The following is a 19,705-nucleotide window of genomic DNA, read 5'->3' on the forward strand; positions in this document are numbered from 1 at the left end:
AATTCTTCAGATTTAGAAGCGTCATATTTGGATTTAAATCTAACAATTGTGAATTATAATCTAGAAACGAAAATATAAATTATGATAAAAGGGACGATTTTAATTTTGAAATTGTCAATTTCCCTCACCTTGTTGGAGATGTTCCTCGAGCAACATCATACGGTGTCTCTTTTTCACAACTCATTCGTTTTGCAAGAGTTTGCTCAAAGATAGATGATTTTAATGACAGAAAGCTTCATATCACCAAGAAGTTGTTGCAACAGGGTTACCGTTATCATAAGCTACGGAAATCTTTCTGTAAATTGAGTTGATTTTTGTTTTGCAGTTTTCTTAGTCGTGCCCTTATAAGTTAGTCTCTTGGTGCTTTGACTTCAGTCAAGTTGTTGAGTACATTGGTGTATTTATACCTTAGATTTACCTTAATTTTGTGTTTTACTTTATTAATCTGTTACTCTGCTAATGTTAGAGCCTTTCTCAGGGGGGACTTTTATTTACATTGTGTTGTCTAACTTGTTGAAAATAGGGTAATTGCGAGGTTGGCATGCCGTAAACGCGTTTAAACCCCCAGTTTCCTTTATATAGGTTACTGACCGTTCCAAGGCGGTGCACTATTTTCAACTGGTTTTCTGTCTGTCCTGTATTGTCTGTTATGTATGTTTTCTTGTTTGTTGGATGCGTTTTTTCCTCTTCCTTACTTCCCCTATTGCACCCCTCTTTTACCCTTGCATTTACGCGACTTTTTGCATCCCTCCCTATTTACTTTGAGTTAGTTTTCGTGGTTCCCCTTTATTCAGGCTAACAGAATCCTAAGGCAGAACGCAATTGTTTTTTTCCTGCTTATATGGGCGTGATTGTGTGTCTAAGACGTTGCCTTAATGTTTTCTATGTTATTTAGTTGTGTGTGGTTGTGTGTTTGATTTTGATACATGAGTGTCTGCGCTTTTGTGGTTCACGTTGTAGTGTGACTGTAATTAAGGAACGTAACATTCCTTTTGTATATTCATTGTGTTCATCTTTTCCTCTTCAAATTCCACCCCCTATCCTCCATTCCCACTCCCCACCATTTTACCGCTTCCTCCCCCTCTATCGATTATTCACATAAAATAATATGTACTTGTTAGATGTTTGAAGCAGCCCGTCTGGAATGTTTTTCCATTACAGCTTCTTTTTGTTGTTGGCCTACTTTGCAAATGTGTGGCTCTGAGGCTGTGTTTTAGGTGCTCTGTGCTTCCGAGAAATCTAACCTTACCTATTATTTTTATTGTAATGTTTCCGAAATAATACATACACACGTTTTCAATAGCATACAAGTCATCATGAATTATCCATTTATTTTCACAAGCAAATTTTACCTCGAAATTAGCAGTGTCTTTCAATTCTGTCGTATAAGACTGCCACATGCGACAGTTGGTCCAGTATGAACACAGCTTAATATGTCAAAAATGATTTGCTTATATATTAAAGTTCAATTTATTTGTATTCATGTGGGGAAGTTGGCAGTTACTTACGGAGAGCAGGCCGTTACATGACTGAAATACTGTTGAAAAATGGCATTAAACCCAAAACAAACAAACAAACAATGTATTTGTAAATAATAGGGTAATAGTCTTTTAAGCGGTTGACAAAGCGTATCACAACGTATAAAGGACGTTTAGAATACGTCCACTTTACTGAAAATGGCATGTGTTACCTAATCTAATTTACACTTTGTTTAACTGTGAGAAAAGTTATCTGCATATAAAGAAAATTAAGCGTTGTAATTTATATTATACTGCCTATTATGTTGAAGACACCTAAATTCAATATAATAAAGGTAAGAAAAATGAAACGAATGAATTTCATGTTTGAAAACCATTTAAAGAGATTTACGAGGAGCAGTTATCGTTATACATGCCTTGTAAAATCTGTTAATATACAAATCAATTTACATTACCTGACTCAATTAAATACAATCCAATAGAGCAGCAAAATATCACGGACGTAAAACAGACAGGTTGTGTTATTTTTCCTACATAGTAGCCGGACGTAAAAGGGACGTTTTCGACACATTTTCCTGATAAAATAAAAACGTTCACTAGGTAAAATGCCCGACAATACCCCGGATTTAATGGAAACGTTTTCTACGCGTTCGTCAGATGCATTAATAATTTTAGTATTCAAAATGGCGTCAACGATATCCCGGATGTGAAGGAGACGTTTTCAACACGTTTTCTAGGTATAGAAAGGACGACTAGCATCAGATATAGCGGTTTAAAATCAAATACCTCGAAAAAAAGTATACAAATTAGAAACGTTTTCTAGACGTAGAGAGGACGCCTAGTTTTTGTAGTAGAATATAACGCTTAGACTAGTAAGAACAGATGAAAATGAAAAGATGGTCGTGAGACATAACTTGTTAAGCAAAAGTATTCAAACACTTTCGCATTTTTCTTGCGGTGTATTTCTCAAGTGCTGCTGTGAGTATTTAACCAGTACGTTTTAAAAACGTATATAGTTTATGCCTTCAGATCCTAAACACGTCACTGTCTTCTGTACGTGTTTCAACCATTTTTCAGATCAATACGCCTGCAAGACGTCGCCGTCATCAAAACATACGGTTCACTGGGTGGAATTTGATGCTAGATTTTTAGAAGAAGCAGTAGCAGATATGAAAATAAATAAAAGCCCTGTTTTTATACGGTCTTACTTGTAAATTTTATGGACAGTTTTGGACTAAGATATGTTTTAGGTACTGACTCTCTAACTGAAGGATACAAAAAGAAAACTTTCAAATACACGAGGTTAGCAGTTTTGTCATTAACATATATATCAGAAAGGTGACCCAAAAAATCTTAAGAATTGGCAACCAATAACATTATTAAGTAACAATTACAAAATTGTCGCAGTGCTATTAGGTAAAAAACTACAAAAAGTACTGACCAGCGAATATATAAAAATGCATTTATATCGACTATAATCTGAGACAAGTACAAGATATAAAATAAATACGGAACGTTTTTAAAAAGAAGGTGCTGAGGAGATGGTAATGTAAAACTTAGTATTTTTCTCGGTTTCATTATGAATTAACTTTTATAAATTTTCTATTACAAATGCTGGCGATATTCCTAAGGGACGTTATTCAGCTACGCTTAATAGTAATTACAAATAAGGATTACATATCAAATATCATCACCAGCCTAAATCCTTCAGATCAGAAGAAGCAATACTATCTTTAAACGTTTTGAAAGTTTTTAAAACGGTTGACTGCCTTTTTTCGTCGTGCTAATAAAAGTAATCAAAACACTAATCACACTAAAATTCACGCACTGTTTTTTTTCGTTTTTTTTTTTGCACTGGAGGTCCCATAATCCATAATTGTAGAGATAAACAAGTTGATACTTGTTGATATATTTATTTGAAATGGTAAACGAAAAACAATGGCCCTAAAGCGCTCACATGTTTTCGAGGTGGTAAAAGTACAGAGTTAGGCTTCTTCTATGTTGACCTATATCATATACATGGTACATCTATTTTTTAACCTCAGGGAATAATTTGAACAATTACGGCAGACAGTACAGTTCTGATATCACACGCTAAATACTAAGGCTTTAGCTATTGCAGATTCAGATAATAAGATTTTCAAAGTTTCTTATATATAAGCCTATATCAAGTACATGTCACACACTGGGACGTGGCCATTTTTGACCTTAGAGCAATAATTTTAAGTATGGTAGCGATTCAAACCCTTATATCACATGCCACATATCAAAGCTCTAGTGAAACAGACTTTTAAAGTCTGAGAGTTGAAAACCTAATTTTAACCCAAACGATCCATAAGCTCAATGAACCGAAACCATTTGAAAAGTTTTGAATGGGGGCTACCTAGAAATAATTTGCATAAAATTTCATCCAGTGGTTTTGGAGATGTTGTTTAAAGAAATCTTTGGTGAAAAGTCATCAGGCTCTCTGGCGGCCACGTTTTCTTGAGTTGTGTGTACATTTTGTTAAAATCAGATGATAAATAAAACCGCCTTTGTGGAGACAAGACCAAAATAGCCAATTTTTGGCCCTTTCAGGGGTCCAAACTGAAGCTGAATTTTTTAAATAATGCTGCAATAATGTTAGATGGACATTAAACGCCGAATATAGCAAAATAGTGATGCATCTATACGTGTTTAATTTTGGTACTTGTTAAAATAATTTTAGTATTTTACATTGATAAATATATCAAAATATCAAAGATTTACAAATAGCTTGATCCTATGCAACATACGGCTGTGGTTTGTCTCTTCTCTTATGTAATAGCAGTTCTCGAGGAATATTGCCTGATCGCTCATAAATGTTCCGTGAAGTGTTAGGTTTTCAAACATCGAACAACAAATAAAGAAATGAGTATAAATACTAATCAAGCAATTTTATTGTAATTACACCGTCTTAACTTGAGTAAGATATAAATACGAATTGTTTAGTTTCATAACTTCAGTAAAGAGACGGAAGTGTCACCAATTTTGTAAATTATTTCATCCAATTTTGTGGATTGAAAATGCAGTGTAAACTGATTCTGCCGGAAAAAACATATTTGTTTCATTCTAATGATACGATTGTACTAACCTTCAGTGATTTTTTTAGATTATTAGCGATATGAAATTGTTCCTCTTAAGCCAATATGGCAGTAAAAATCTACTGTATACTAGTAATTGAGGTTTGTTTTTGTTCTTTTCTTTTTGTAACAATGTTCTGTCTTAAATTTTCTATACCATGGATAGAACTCAATGACTATATTGGTGAATAGATAGGAAGATATATATAGCAACGACGTTTGAACAATGACGTCGCTTATGTAAAAGATAAATATTTCAAACTTGTCGTTTGCATCATTGAAACAAAAATGAAATAATGCATATATTCCGTAATTGCAGATTCTGTAAATGTTTAAATCAGTAGTAAATACTATGTAGCATTCAGAGACGGTTTAAATAGTTTGATGAAACATGTTTCTTTCATCCTCCGAAGGGTATTAATATTTTCTTTCGGCTTATAAAATGGAAATATGTTGAATTTCGGAGAAAACTTTTAGTGGTTCTTCTTGCATATCTGGCTATATGTCTGTTTACTGAAAGTGTATTCGCGCCTGATGTCTTATAGTAGTGTTACCCTATTTCTTACATTGATGGTTTCTCCTACATGATCGTCTTTACAACCAGAGCAGCTTAACCCATTTATCACATGCTTAATTTCGCAAATTGCTGATTTGTTTTGAAATGTTTGCCATTTTTAGATGTATATGTTTACTCTTCTAGAAGATGAGAGCATAATTCACTGTTCCCTCGGCCACATTTCGTAATTCTGTATTCTTTTTTACGTCGTCAAATTTAGCGCGTGTTAATAATTAGCTGATTGTCTTTTATTATTGATTAAATTGTGTTTGTTTATATTTTTTCTCATTTTCTAATTGGTATATTATTTTTTATGACGCTTAAAAGTTCTGCATTCTTGGGTAGTGTGTCGATACGAATGAATTACCTCTTTCTTTTACTTGTCTTAATTAAATTTTCCAATTCTGATGCCATTTTCCACAAAGGGTAACTGAGAGGTTAATATTGTCTTACTTCTGAAAGTTGATAATCACGTTGGTATGTATCTCAAACTATTGCACATATCCGTCTTGCAAGACAAAACGGAATATTTTCTTTCGTGTGTTTCAGGTTACAAGAATTAAATAGATATATTGTTTGCTATCTTTTGGTTTGTAGAAAACATATGTTCTATGTAAGTGCCTGATGTTAGTATAAGAACATCAAAGAAGGGTACTTCAGTGCTAATTTTCTACATCGTAAATTATAGATTTTCATTTAGACTGTTGAACAGTCCTTCAGAATGTCTAGGTCTTCAGTAGTGTCAATAAAATGAAGATGACATCAAAAAATCGTTTCCAGTGTTCTTTGAAAAAGTTTTTAACTTCCTCGACAAATTCAGAAGAAATGTCATTATATAACAGTAACATGCTTTCAAGATAGCCAATAACTAATGTAGCATAGACTGGTGCAAAGTTTTCCCCTCTGTTAAAGTAGAATGTATTATTCATCAGTATTAATTTTGTAGCTTCTTATTTAAACGTTCAATTATTTCCTCTGGATATAGATTTAGCCAGTAGTGTAATGCCTCAATACCTAACACATGCGGTATATAAGAACACAGAGATTCAACATCAAAAGACACTAGAAATATTCTTGCTGTAATCCTTTCTAAAAGAGAGTTTAGAAAGTCTGTACTTTTGCGTAAATAGCTGGACCAGCAACAATTTTTCATAATTTCAAGTTTGTAACATTTGTGACTTCAACATATTGTCATGACTCACTTATTTCTTTACTTTTATGGACCTTGGGTAGACGGTAAAAGGTACTAAAAGTACTTGTCTACTTCAAAGTTTTGGAGATCATCTATTTCCTTATCTGCAAGGCAGTCTTGGAATTTGGCGATCAACTTGTTGTATTTCATTATGTCAGATTTTGAAGGATCACCTTTAAGTTTCTCATAATAAACCGGATCATCTAGTATTGTTATAACCATATATTTATGATGTTTTTTATCCATTATTATAGAAGCACCTTCTTTATCAGCCTCTTTATTATAATTTTATTATCATGTGTTAAATTCCGAAAGATTTTTCTCAAGTTTTATTATTATAACATTAGATTTTAGATTTTGTTGTTTTTTGGACTTCGGACATTTATCAAGTCTTTCTACAAATTGATCTTGAGCGACTTTTCTTCCTTTCGGGAGATAAATTCAATTATGTTCCTAATAATAGATCCATCATCATCCTCTTGGCCTTCTGCTAAACGTAATCTTCTAATAAATTCCTAAATTTCTATTTCTCATTATTTCATATTTTGTTTCTCTGGTGTCGGGTGAATTTTAAACCTTTCTTAAAATGTTTATATTTATATTAATTTTATTAACTTTCTTAATGATATATTAAATACCTGCGGTCTTTCTTGGTTGCGAGTATTGTTAAATATATGTTGTGTGTTCATTTATTTGGGGCGAAAGATCTTTGTTGTATTGTTGTCAGGTTCACTTTGAATTATGTGAATGTCTGTTGTTATATCGAATACGGGGTGCTCTTTCATATGTCCTGTTGCTAGTATTGTGTATTGCTCTGCTAACAGGCTCGCGGTATTCATATAGCACTGGCTGGTGTTCAGAAACTAGCCCACCAATTTTATTTCTGTCCTGCCATCATTTAGAATATATCTCTTCTTTATGACTACATTCGTCCTTCCAAATTTTTTCAAGCATTAATACTCTGCCCCCACTCGTCTTCATTCTGAATAATGCACTCATTTCTTCACCAATCTGTTTCACCCGTTCTGCATGACTTTGTGAGCCTGCAACATGTTCGGTTTTGTCATGTTAAGCGACCTGTGGAGTTTCCAATTTCTTTTCTATTTCGTTATCACAGAGGCGTTATTTGTGCCTTGTGACGGCCGCAAAACGTCTCTCCGAACATTCATTCAGGGCTGTTATATTTCGATCTTCTCAGATCGTTCAGCACGACTTTTATGTCGGGTTATTGGTACTGTTTAGTTTCTCAGTATAAACATTTCGGCCTGGGTTTTCCAATATCCCCGATTTCATAGCTTTTGGTATTGAATAATCACCCCTTGGATATGGTGCCAGGTTTTTAAATTTGTCTTTTGGCAGTTCCTGTGATATGTAAGCTCCAAAACATCAGAACCCCTTTCTAAACTACAATTCGTTTAGTTCTGCTCATTTTTTTCTCGTTTAGAGTAAACCCATTATTTCAACTTGGGACCATACGCCGCTTTTAAAGAAAGACGGGATATATTATCGGAACGCCCGTGACGGAAGGGTGGGTTGGTTGCGTATAAAAACTTTGTCAGTCAAGAACAATTGATGTTGGCACATATTTTCACCACCATGAGACAGAGTGTCATGCGCAAGAACCAGGTCCCTATGTCAAATGTCAAGGTCACACGTAGAGGCCAAATGTTAGATTTGCGAATGACATTTTTCGGAGCATTTCTTTTTCATGCATAGAGGGATTTCGATATAAGTTGGCACAAATGTTCACCACTATAAGACGGAGTGTCATGCGCAAGAAGCAGGCTTCTTAGTCTAAGGTAAAGGTCACATGTAAAGGTCAAATGTCAAATTCAAAAATTATTTTGTCCGAAAATTTTCTACTTCATGGATAGAGGGATGCTGATGTAACTTGGCACAAATGTTCACCACAATAAAGCACTCTTGTTTTTAGAATTATTTACCTTTCATTTTACTATAAATATTGTATCTTTTTATTACTGACCGTAGGGAAATGTCGAAACCACATTTTAATGTAGTACACATGAGTGTTACATCCAATTTTATGTTCATTTTGACCTATCTCTACCTGGTTATGAGTTTAATATAATATATAATCATTTGATTTTTTGTTGTTTTTTTTTTCTTTTTTGTTTTTGTTCTTTTTTGTTTTTTTTTTTGAAGATAAGTTTCCCTCTGTTATCACTATAAATAATTTATATCATAACGTTTGTTTATAACTGGCCAAAATATTTTATAGGCACATGTCACAGATCCTCGGACACAACTCGACATGATGATGTTAGAACGTCATCAACAGCCAAATTAACTAATGGCTCCGTAAAGCAATATTAGTAGGAAATGGGAAAGATATATAGGCCTCTCAGTAGGTGGATTCCCGATGCCGCGTAATTGATTGATTTGATTGCTTTCATAATGTTAGTCTGTTCCTGTGAAGCCTGTATTTGGCAAACACAATGCTTTTGTACAATAGATGCTCGGACATACTTTTCTCAAATCAATAAATTCAATACTCGTTTTATTGTAGATCAACAAAAGCAAACATTAATACCTGGACTCAAAGAAATACAGATATTCATTGATAAACCTTTGCAAGTGAATTGCATCATTTAGTTGGAAGATGTTCATTTTAAACACTTACTTTTTCACGTTGTGATGTTACCGCTCTAAGGAAATATTTTGGTATGAAATTTATTTAGTAATACATGGAAATACAAATAAGCCAACACAACTGCATAAAGGTATCTAGCCCGAGGCGGACATTCAACCGTTTAGCAGTTTGCTTCACATACGTTTATAGATAATATAGAGAGATAAAATATATCTTGACATTATATACAATTAAGCAACGATAAACTATATCAAATATTGCCAAGTGATCGTATGCAAAATAAAGGGATGTTCGATGTAAACTTCAAATCGTGCTGGAGTTTGATGTTATTCAGAATTGTTAAACAGTGCTTAAAGACAAAGCGACGTGTTAAATGGGCCATTCTACATATAATTTAAATATTACGGCTATTATTCTGTTCGGAACATCTATTTTAGTTTACATTGACATAAATATTTTTTAAATGTTGCCAATGTGCTGTTACTGATAAGAAAATGGCCTCATATATCGCTAGTCAGTATTTCACTTAGAATTTATCTGATTACAAATCTGTTTCTGTAAGGATAAAGTCAAAACTATATATAAAAGTTTTGTGACAAACATATATTTGTCTTCTATAATACCTTTGTACGTGAATATATATATAGAGAGAAAAATCATAATTGAAAGCTGTTGTAAAAACAGAACAAAAGAAAAATACGAAGATGCTCGATGTTCAGCTTTATATTTAACATTTGCTTCTTCCTTCATACATGTTTTTTTTCAATGCAGTTATATTATAATGTATGATTGGACGTCAAAATGTCTCAAGTAGGAGAGTGACATTTAGAAAATTTAAAAAAAATGAACGAATCAGAATTTTCCAACGACCTAAGTGCAATAAACGTTAATTCACAGAATATAGACAAGTTTGCGAAAGAGTTTGAATCGGAAATAGAGGATGTCCTAAATAAGCACGCTCCCCTAAAAGAAAAAAACACTATAATTCAGAGAGCACCCAAACCTTGGTTCAATAAAACTTGCAACATCTAAAGCAACAAGTTAGAACGTCTGAGCGTAAATGGAGACGTTATGGTAAAACAGATCAGTTTGAGTCGTATAAACAAGTAAGAAATGAATACAATTTTAAAATCAAACGTCAAAAGAGAAACACACTCAGCGAAAAGATAGAGAACGCTAAAGGTGATTCCAACACTCTGTATGGATTGGTATCTGAGCTAACTGGTACCAAATCTGAAAAACCCACTGCCTCAAGGAGAGTCTAATAATTCAGTGGCCGAAAAATTTGCTGACTTTTTCGTGGCAAAAATCTCAAAAAATCACGTCAATTTCTAAGTGAATACCACAACTTTGAACCTCAAGCAAAGAATATATAAAATCTAAACTTTACTGAATTGACTCAAAATGAAGTTAAAAATCTCATCCATGAATTGAATACTACGTCTTAAGAGTTAGATACTTTTCCAACACGTATTCTGAAATCACATGTAAATAAACTTCTATCTAATATCACTAAATTGGCGAATCTCTCATTACAACGGGGCGTTTTCCCTGTGAAATACAAACAAGCAGTTGTTAGACCCCTGCTAAAACAAGCAAGTCTTGAACTAGAGCTTTCCAATTACCGTCCTGTGAGTAATTTATCATTTTTATCAAAACTTTTTGAGAAAGCTGTTCTATACAGATTAAATCAAAACAGTCTTTTGCCTAAGAACCAGTCTGCATACAGGAAATACCATTCCTGTGAATCTGCGCTACTTCTGTTAGTCAATGATCTTCTAAGTGGTATGGAGAAAAAGGAAGTCACGACCCCTACTGCGATTTACTTAAGTGCAGCATTTGACACTGTCGACCATGACATTCTTCTAGATGTCCTAAAAGCACAATATGGCGTCTGTGATACAGCTCTTCAATGGGTAGACTCCTATTTAAGGTATCGTACTTGTAAGATTAAAATCAATAAAGTATATTCACCAGATCGCCATCTTGAATGCAGTATGCCCCAGGGCAGTTGCCTTTTTCCTTGGACGTATCTCACCTACGCTGGAACTCTTTTTGATGTCATTCAAAATCCATATCAGTCTACGGTTTTGCTGATGATTATATAGCAAATAAAAGCTTTCGTCCTACATCTGATTCCGTAGAATCACAAGCGATCAGAGACCTTGTAAGGTGTGCAGTTATAATCAATGACTGGATGAATAGAAACAAACTGAAAATGAACACTCAATTGAACAAATGTTTTACAAATTCCATTAACATTGCTGGTGATGATGTCAAACGTGAAAGCACAATTAGATATCTAGGTGCATTTCTTGACGAAACCTTGAACTTTAAAAATCATGTAAATCGCAAATGTCGTACATCCGTGTTGAACTACCTACGAATTAAGAACATCCAAATATACTTAACAAAAGCAGTCCCCTGAAATTTTAGTTTTGTCTCTTTATTTAATTGATTATTAACTCATCTGTGGTTAGCTAACTAGGTGCGTGATGCAGTATTCAAACATGTGCGCAAATTGTCTTCACGAGGTAAATTGACGTTTAACAATTGTACACTTACATGTGCTGTGAACAGATTGAGTTCAGATACTTTCTTATGTATACTGTCCAGCTGAGCACCCTGTACTACAAATTGTAATGTAATTCCATAGCATTTGATCGTTAAAATCGAATGCGTTATTTTTCATACAAGCAAAATCAATGATAAATCTGTATATTGTCCACACTTGGAATAACGTGACAGCAAGTAATCATTGACAATCAAAAAAATCTTAAGGCACTGTATTTCAGAGATTTCGCGGCATTGTTTTAAATTTTTGAAACCTGTTTATGATGTGAAAACAGCAGGTGATAGTTCTTAAATTTTTGTAAAAGGTTTTACATTTCAACATTTATATCTACAAGGTTTGTTTAATAAACGCACTTGTTGGTAAGGCTCTATGGGTGAGGTAGTGTGTAGTATTTCTTTCTTAAATAGTATAAGATGGCACCATTAACCAGGGGGTTTGAACCTTTATATGCAACTTGTCTGGGCGTACCAGATGCTGTAAGCCCTGGTATTGGCAATAGGGGTAAAATGACCTCAAGGGGAGGGGTGCGGTCATGACTGTTTATTACAATAAGGCTGCTATTATCATTATTGTCATTATAAATAGTAACTATTATTATTATAATTATTATTATTATTATTATCATCATTATGTACACCGCCATTGAATATATCATAGTATAAAAATAGGCGTTTAATCAAATTATTCAGTTTCAGTTTCAGTCGAAACCTCTGAAATTTCTGTATGGAAACTTTATTCCAATATTACTTACTTATCAAACACAACGATATCCTTGTAAAGCTAGAAATTGTGCCACAGGCCCAAGAGTAAGTGTTGTATATAAGCAGAAGTTAAAGGTTCAATTCACAGTCCCTCAGAGATGTTCTTCTAACAGCAGACAACATGGGAACCTGTCAACTGCAACAAAAAAATCATATTTGAGTAACTTTGTAATAATCTACATTTTATACCCACACAACATTATACACCAATGCATAAAATAAATTCTGTGAATTTACTGTCTTGCATTTAGATGTCAACAACTGAATCAGTTTCACAACTAGTTTACGGTTAATGAAAACTTATGCCTGACTATATTCAGACATTCCAAAGTTTCTGCAAAACAGATCCCAGGTTTTCTGGACGAGGCATATATGTTACTTCTGAAGAGAATGGCGTCCAACGAACGTAGAAATCGTATAACAAACTATATTGTATTGAAATGTCCAAATACAATGAAATAGGATGTTTCGGGACAGTGTGATAACTTCACCGTTGCTGTCTCAACATTATCTATCTTTCTGGCACATTTCTTTTAGGAAATCTCTAAAACATGTGACGTCACGCAATGGCTTTGACGACAAACAAAATGTTAAAACGGTTGATTTTATGTTAGTTAATACGGTGACAGTGACAAGTAAGCACAATTCCAGGTATATTTTTGTTGTCTTTAGATAATGGAACCACCCGTTCACACTGGCACTTCCGTTTGTTTTGGTTTTTTTGGGGTTTTTTTTTTGGGTTTCTTGTTTTCTTTTCTTTTTAATTTTCTTGTTTTCGCATGGTGGGTGGTGTGTGAATGCGTTGCATTCCTGTTGTTTTATATAGAAGTTTGGGGACCTTTTTCATATACAGACTTGGTGGCTTTTTGATAGAATTTTGATCAGGCTCCTGTGCTTGTTTTATAACCTTTCCATTGATAAAAATATTGATATACCCAGTAATCCCGAAAATAAGCCGCGGCTTATTTTAAATTTTCGTAAGGATTTGGTGGCTTATTTTCGAGACCGGCTTATTTTTGGGTCCGGCGAACTTTTGAGTACATATATCCGATAACGATTTAAAAATCGGTATATTTTCGAGCGCCATTTTTTATACCGTTATTTGATTTTTAGTAAAAACATCGATGTCGGTAAATACTTATACTTTGACATTATTACCCATAGAAAATGTTTTGTCTGGCCTAACAAACAAATACATTTATGTTTATATCGCCAAACCGTGAACGGGTATGAAAAGCTTACATAAAACATGTACGTGACAAACACCGCATTGTGTAATCAATTTAGGCTTTTTGGGCTTTCTTATATAGCGGTATAATTACATGTACAATGGTGTTTTACAAGTTGTGAAAATGGAAACGCCAAAACAAAATCGTAGGAGCTATACGAGGGAATTTAAACTGAAAGTTGTGTCTCATTACAAAACGTTGTCAGTTGGGAATGTTAAAAATAAAGTAATAGACACAGCACGACATTTTAACATAGAAGAAACTAATGTTAGACGTTGGCTGAAAGCTCAGGTGGACATTAAAAACTCGCCAAAAGGTTCTAAAAGTATCGGTTCGGGACGGAGTGCTTTATTTCCAGACATGGAATCTCAGTTACATCAAGAATTTCTTAAAATTAGACAAGAAGGACTGAAAACAAAAGCTTGGTGGTTCAAATCCCGTGGAAAGAAACTTTGATACAAAAAGATGAACGGCTTATTTTTGAGTACAGCTTTTTTACGAGCCTTCCCTGTCTGTAGTGAAATGGTGGCTTATTTTCGAGACCGGCTTATTATCGAAACCGGCTTATTAGTTGGACTAGTTGGACTACCGGACACCTAGCCACTTCAAACAAGTAATGCTGTTTTGTGACAGATATCAGCATACAAAATGGCATGTAACTGTGAGACACCGATCTTGTGAATATATAGACTAAAATAACCTTTGCCAAAACTTTTTATTTATGGAAAGTTCAAGTAAGTCTATTTCTAGCCTAAAGGCAGAGTTATTAATTCGTCCTCATGCAGTCTGAGTTAAAATTAACAACAATATTACAGCTAAAATATATCACGATATAAGTTAAAGTATAAATTTAACAGTTTTAAAATGTCATGAGACAAAAATAACTGCTGTAAAAACTAACAACTTACCTGCAGGTGCAGAAGGCATGATTTGACATATAACCTGCACATGGCACTTTTTAAATACTTCCACAAGTTTTCAAAACTCCGATCACCAACATGAATTAGTTGCAAAAAGTCAAGTGAGCTAGACCTGTTTGGATTGGTAAATTTCGAACACCTGTCGGAAAGTCATTACCTATATCATGGGAGGAAACACTTTTGAGTTAATGTTACTAACCTCACAAATGACGCTGAAGAACAAAAAAGGCAACAAGGCAACAACGTCGGAACAGCGGCGTTAGATTTTGGTCGTTGTAATTATACATCCGTACTCTAAATGTGTTCGTAATCAAAAACAAAATTCGAATGCAAAGTTATTACTTTTGGAATTGTGTTCCTGTTTACAACATTTTTAAGGGATATGCAAAAATGTCGGTAATTTAAAGTTTGTAATAACGAAATGGTTGAAACCTTCATTACATGCTACTGGAAGTGTAGTTGATTTCTGGGCCCTGACTATTGGTATTTAAAACATGTTTACCGTTTCCAAAAACAACAGAATGGTAATTAAAAATGTACCGGAATCGTAAAGTCATGAAATTTGAAAACAATGTATTTAGTTGTCGTGTTATTTTTGTTATGAAAGAATAGCGACAATACACGTTTGTTTTGTATATTTACGTCTGCAGAAGCCCACGGGATTGTTTGGGACCGAGACCGAAGGTCCGAAAGAAACGTGTATTATCGCTACAAAAACTTTTTTCAGGTCATTTTTGGTATGGTTTTGATAGCTTTTAATAAAGAACATGTCATTCCCTCAGATTTATTTCACGGGTTTTAGATACTTGGCTAGTCTTGGCTTTTGAATTTACTCTAAGACAAAAGAAAGTTCAGTATAGGCTCTTTCAAAGTGTAGAAAGAAGACTAAACTTACGTTATACTCTATTAAATTTATCTAGCTGTTTAGACCTTTGATACAGACTATATTTGGAATATATCAAAATCAATGAAAACTGTCAATACAAGAATTGTCCATTTCCTTCAGATACTTTTAGAAGGTCATTGTTTTTAAATATCAAATATTTCTAATATTACATGAAGAGGAGGAAAACATAAATATATTTGGTATGTTAGTGCACTTAGCTGTCACTTCACACCCAAAATGACCTGTAAAAACGAATTTGATTTTTTTAGGTACCATCTCTACATTGGTTATGCATATCTATGCATGCGCAAAATGCTACTGACGCTTAAACAACAAGTGAATGAAGTATTACCATGCAATACAAAGTCCCCTACTGGAAGGCGCCTAATTTTCTCTACTGCAGTATAACATAATGACCTGATATCTGTCAATATTGTATAAACAATATTGTACTATATATACACTATGTTGTAACAAAACACTTGGATTAAAATTTGTATATATAAAACCTTTAGTTGTTTGCATAAAGCATTTTTTTGCCGATTATCAAAAAGGTATCATATAAGTTATTTATAGTAAAACAAACTATACCAGTCCAAACAAAACTCTTTACTAGAAAGAGATAGGTCAAATACATCTGGATGTAACATGCATGTTGTACCACAAAAAACTGGTCTCAATTTTTTCTTACGGCCTGAAATAGATAAATAGATAGTTAAAATATAAGCTATTTATAGTAAAAACAAAGGGACACAATTCTAAAAACAAGAGTGCCTCTTGGTGGTGAACATTTGTGTCAAGTAACATCAGAATCCCTCCATGCATAAAGAAGGAATGCTCCGGATAAAGTCATTCTTGAATTTAGCATTTGACCTCTAAGTGTGACCTTGATCTTAGACCTAGGGACCTGGTTCTTGCGCATAACAATCCGTCTCATAGTAGTTAACATTTATGCCAAGTTGCATCAAAATCTCTCCATGAAGAAGAAGTGTTCCAGACAAAGTCATTCCTGTATCTGACCATTGGCCTATATATATGCGTGACCTTTATCTTTGACCTAGGGACAATGTTCTTGCGCATGACACTCCGTTTCAGAGTGGTAAACATTTGTGCCAAGTAATTTTCATTTTTTGCATGACAAAGTTATACACCGGGCAGGACAAAATGTCCAATTGACCTTTGATCTCCAAGTAAGACCTTGACCTTTAAGCTAGGGTTCTGGGTTTTGTGTATGTCACGTCATCTCATCATGGGAAATATTTTTGCCAAGTAATATTAAAATCCCTTGATGGATGACAGAGTTCTGGACCGGACAGGAAAAACACCTATTGACCTTTGACCTCCAATTGTTACCTTGACCTTTAAGCTAGGGGTCCGGAGTTTGCACATGACACATCACTTTATCATGGGGAACATTTGTGCCAAGTAATATTAAAATACCTTCATGGATGGCAGAGTTATGGACCGGACAGGAAAAAGGCCTTGTTGACATTTTACCTCCAATTGTGACCTTGACCTTTAAGCTAGGGGTCTGGGTTTTGCGCTTGACAGGTCGCCTCATCATGGGGAATATTAATGCAAAGTAATATTTAAATCCGTTCATGGATGACAGAGTTATGGACCGGGCACGAAATTGCGGACGGACGGAAAGACGGACGGACGGAATGACGCTTTCCTATAGTTCCCCCGAAACTGGTTTTCAACCAGTAGGGGACTAATATACAGAAACCTGTCAATCCAAGTATCAAATAGCGGTACCATCTGTGGCGGAACGTTACGCTTTGTATGTGATCTACCTATAACCTCAATAAAAGTGAGTGAGTTGGGTTTTACGGCGAATCGACACAAAGCCTCTCATAATACATTACAGTACATTATTGACTCTTATAGCTGACGGCTATATCGGTTGCAGATATTTGCAAATAAAGCTAAAATTAAAGGAAACATTTTAGATACGTTCACGGATATTTAAAAATATTTTCTATGCAATGAAAATCATATTTGTCTGAATGAAATGTAACGGTACTGTTATCTATCTGTTCTTATAACTACATTTTTATATGTAATCCATCTCGTCGTGTTCATCCGAGTCCACACTCACATATATTTATGAAAAGCCGTGTAGAATTTGAAAGAATAAACGAGTTCTGTTATGGGCCTCATCAAAACGGACCAAATACGTTTTGACTGCGCGTAGTATTATATTTCTTATCTCATACATTTAACATTTATTGAATCGCTTACAGGTAAATATTCAAATTTATTCTATTTCTATTTTATTTATCCAAATGTGAATGGTTGCAACACGTGACTGTACAATATATTACATTACCATATTCGAAACGTGAGAAAATGTGAAATCAGAAGTATTTGTCGTTTGTTTGTAAGCATAAAAACGAAAGTGCAAGTCATGGCAATGCTGTCTGATTTGGATATAAACCCATTTTATAAATGACCAAAAGCCACAAAATACGATAAAAAAAATTATCAGATTTATTTAAACTAAAATAAAATGGATATAGAATAAAAAGGTTATTTAACATTGTACTGTACAATACGAGATTTATTTGGACTCGTCCCCAGCTGAACTCATGCTGAACTCGCCTAGCTGTTGGTCTAATATGGTTTTCTTAGATATTTACTCGACCAAATGTATTTCCGTATTGTACAAAACAATGTTAAATAACCTAATAATAATGCCCGAGGTCTGAAAAAGGTGTAATTCAATTCGTATACAGTGTTAAAATTCCAGCAAAATGTTTGTATTGTTGCGTTTTAATCTATCTATCAAGGTTTCAGATTATATACAACCGTCTGATTGCCAAACCCGGAAATTTCCGACAAATATTCACATGCTTTCCGCAAGTAAATGACAACGGCACGCATTGAAGAGATCCTGACGAATCATGTTCATACACCACCACCCAATGCTACTACTAATATTTGAATTTACTACGGCAATCTTATCTGATGACGAAACGGCCCGCTTCATCACTAAATCAGCTTGCTGGTAAACATCGCCGCCACAAATCAAGAATTAATTAGCGGCTTGGCGAACTTTAATTTCTCTGTAAAGTTAACCATTCTCTGATTTTTGATATTCAATACAATGCTTGCAAAAAGTACAAAAAAAAATATGATGGCACTCACCTTTGTTGACGTTCTTTTATCGCGACATGTACTAGCGCGGAAGTTGCGACAGAGTGATTTACCGTATACTTTCGAAAGAGCCAGCTCTGTTGTTTACCAGGCATGGTGTAGGCAGTTCCTAATGCTGCATGACAGAAATGGCCAAACTTCTTTTCATTACATGACGCAAGCATTACATTAATATTGGACATGAAAACCCATCCGTACTAAAATAGAAACAGTGGAAACTTCACAGGTCGCTCAACACGACAAAAACGAACATGTTGCAGGCTCGATTTGATTGAGCCTGTTCATGGGTGGTAGTGGAAATATATGCTACCGTCCACTCCCTCTAGCCCCGGGTTGACCAGACCTCAACATTTACACATGCTAAAAGTACAAAAAGCAATTTAGAGACATCCGCAGATGTATTCAAACGGCGGTGAACATTGGACCTTTAATGATACACGGGTCGTGGCGTGTAATTCCATGAAAAGCGGCGTTTGGTCCCAAGATCAAGTAATGGGTTTGTCCAAAACGAGAAATCAATGGGCAGATCTAAACAAACTGGAATTTAGAAAGGGGATCTGAGGTTATGGAGCCTGCATATCACAGGAACTGTCAAAAGACAAAATTAAAAAGCAGGCACCATATCCAAGGGATGATCATACAATACCCAAGGCTATGAAAGCGGGAGTATTGGAACCACCCTGGCCGAAATGGTCATGCTGAGAAACTAAACGGTACCATTAACACGACTTAACCATGACATTCTACTTATCGTATCATTTTTACGCACATTCTGAAATTAAACAGACGTAATTTGAGACATTAAATTTGGTATATATGTAGGTAGATAGGTAGCGATAAGGCAATGTGCAGAGCGCATAAACCCGCATAGAAGATAACTGTCAAGGCCACAAAGGGAGGTAGAATGTCAAATTGTACTGCTATCTTTCGTGTTCGGAGCTTAACAAACTTGACAGGTTTGTGGTGTTGAGAGAATGTGCAGGGCGTATAAATCAGGTATGTAGGTCAAAGATCAAGGTCAAAAATGGAGCTGAAACGTCAAAATTTTGAAAAACTGCCGTTCATATTTTATGTTTAGAAAATACATAATAACCATATAACTTGGCATATAGGCAGGCGGGGATAAAACAATGTGCAGAGCGAGCGCATAAAATAACTCTGTATTAGAAAGGTCAAATTCACAAACTGGTTCACTTATAGGTTAAAATGGCACAACATCAAATGTTGTTGAAATATT

The sequence above is a fragment of the Mercenaria mercenaria genome, chromosome 10, assembly GCF_021730395.1.
Source record: "Mercenaria mercenaria strain notata chromosome 10, MADL_Memer_1, whole genome shotgun sequence".
Classification (NCBI taxonomy): Eukaryota; Metazoa; Mollusca; class Bivalvia; order Venerida; family Veneridae; genus Mercenaria; species Mercenaria mercenaria.